The sequence below is a fragment of the Gossypium arboreum genome, chromosome 9, assembly GCF_025698485.1.
Source record: "Gossypium arboreum isolate Shixiya-1 chromosome 9, ASM2569848v2, whole genome shotgun sequence".
NCBI classification, from domain to species: domain Eukaryota; kingdom Viridiplantae; phylum Streptophyta; class Magnoliopsida; order Malvales; family Malvaceae; genus Gossypium; species Gossypium arboreum.
The window spans coordinates 50354108-50356294 of NC_069078.1; the positions used below are offsets into that span (position 1 = coordinate 50354108).

The 2187-nt window shown below is 35.7% G+C and overlaps 1 non-coding gene across 1 annotated transcript; it reads right to left on the reverse strand.

The window, feature by feature from the left end:
- Positions 1 to 215: 215 nt before the first annotated feature.
- Positions 216 to 321, reverse strand: LOC128281147 (small nucleolar RNA R71). Its single transcript, XR_008271359.1, has one exon. It is a non-coding gene; the product is annotated as a small nucleolar RNA R71 (small nucleolar RNA).
- Positions 322 to 2187: the final 1866 nt, after the last annotated feature.

Below are 2187 nucleotides of genomic sequence, written 5' to 3' on the forward strand. Positions count from 1 at the left end.
TACGATTTAGCATTTCAAATGGTTCCTCCAGTTTTTTGACAATTTTAAATATAATGGGGTCATAAATGACACTATTCATCTCCGATTGTTCCCTTTCTCATTAATAGATAACACTTTCTCTTGTTTAGATTCGCAGGCATTAGGGTCCATCACAACATGGGAGGAACTTGTAGGAAAATTCCTACAAAAGTTCTTCCCCATTAGCAAGACAGTCTAGCTAAAAAAAGAGATTACTATGTTCAAATAGTTAGAGGGAGAGAGTTTTCATGAAGCTTGAGAGCATTTTAAGTTGCTGAGTAAGAAATGTCCACATCACAAATTGCCCAAGTGGTTACGACTACAAATTTTTTATAATGGGTTGGATGTATACGTAAGGTCATGATTAGATGGAGCCGTATGAGGAGCCTTAATGAACCGAAAGTACAAGGATGTGTACAAATTAATAGAAAATATGGCAACGAACTCCTACCAGTGGCCAACTAAACGATATAATATGGCTAGAGACCATCTACGGTAAAGGTTGTCCTAGAGGATGATAGATATTAGCAGCCAGTGGATAGAATCAATCGCACAGAGTTTGAAAATAGTGCACCATCCATATATGGAGGGGACAAACCACTCTTTCATTATATCAACAATCCAATCGAGGATGTGAATTACATAAGGAATAGGGGCGGAAACCCTTATTAGAATACTTACAATCTCGGATGGAAAGATCACCTAAACCTGAGATGGAGATGAAATCAAAGAGGAGGTAATGCTTCGAATCAAGTAAAAAATGCTAATTATCAACATTTTTATTTACAGAAGCCTTAGAAAAGGGCCAACCTAAATGACCATACTGTATGCGATCAACGCTTGGATCGGATAGAGAATGAGGATAGATGTGAAGCAAGTGCAATATGAGTGCACTAATTCGACAAAAACATTGACTAATTTGGAAGATCAGATGAGCCAATTGATGAGTGTGATTGGAAATATCAAAAGAGAAATTGGCATCGACATTCTTAGCAATATTGAAAATAATACTCAAAAGGAAGGGAAGGAGCTAGTGAAAGCAATTACGCTTTGTTCGGACAAAATCTTGAGTAGCCCAGAAACTTTGACACAATAGGAGACAAGAGAGGATGTAGAAGATCTTCAAGAGGACCTCGGGAGGCTAACAAAGAACCAGAACTAGAGGAGGTAATTGAACCGACAGCTGAGTCGGAGAAAGATTCGACCAAGGAATCTGCTATCACACAGGTACCATTTCCTTCAAGGTTAGAAGAGAGACAAAAACAGGATGCAGATGAATTTGTAAGCTTTTTTAACTTGTTTAAAATGTTAAATGTTAACTTTCCCATGATTGAACTAACTAAGAAAGTCCTTAAGTACGCCAAATTTTTAAAAGAAATCATGTCTAAGAATAGGAAAAATTAAGGCAGGTGAACAAGTTAATATGAGTGCTTCCTATAGTGCTATTATATCTAGTCAGGTTCCCCAAAAGCTAAAAAACCCAAGAAATTTTACAATCCCCATAAAGATAGGGAATATCCATTTGAATAGGGCCCTATGTGTTTTAGAAGTCAGTATCAATTTAATGCCTTTATCTGTATGTGAAAATCTTGGTTAGGGGACCTCAAGAGCACTCAAATTACACTACAGTTGGCTGACAGATCCTTGGTGCATCTGAAAGGAGTATTGGAAGATGTGTTAGTCAAATTATGTAGCTTTATCATTCTGACAGATTTAGAAGTCTTAGACTTTGAAAAAGATCTAGAGATACCCATTCTGTTAGGCAGACCTTTTCTAGCTACATCAAGGTGTACCATTGATTTAGAAGAAAAATAAATTAATCATGAAGATTAATGGTGAAACATAAAATTTTAAATGTGGTCACCAACAAAGTGGGGAAAATTGGGAAAAGCTACAAGAGTATTGTAATGCAATATCTATTTATAAATCTGATTACCCCAAAGCAAGGGAAATATTTTCCATAATTAGTACATGTTGAAAGAACAAATTTAAAGAAAGTGACAAGCGAAAAAAGGTGGAGTGGCATGAAAGGCAATGGACTGCCACTGAAAGAAACAAAAATGCATCATCAAGTACATTAATAGAGCAGTTAGATGAATCCAGCAATAAAACTTGGCAAATTAAATTAATATTTAATTTTATGTAAATTATTATATATCTAACTAATTG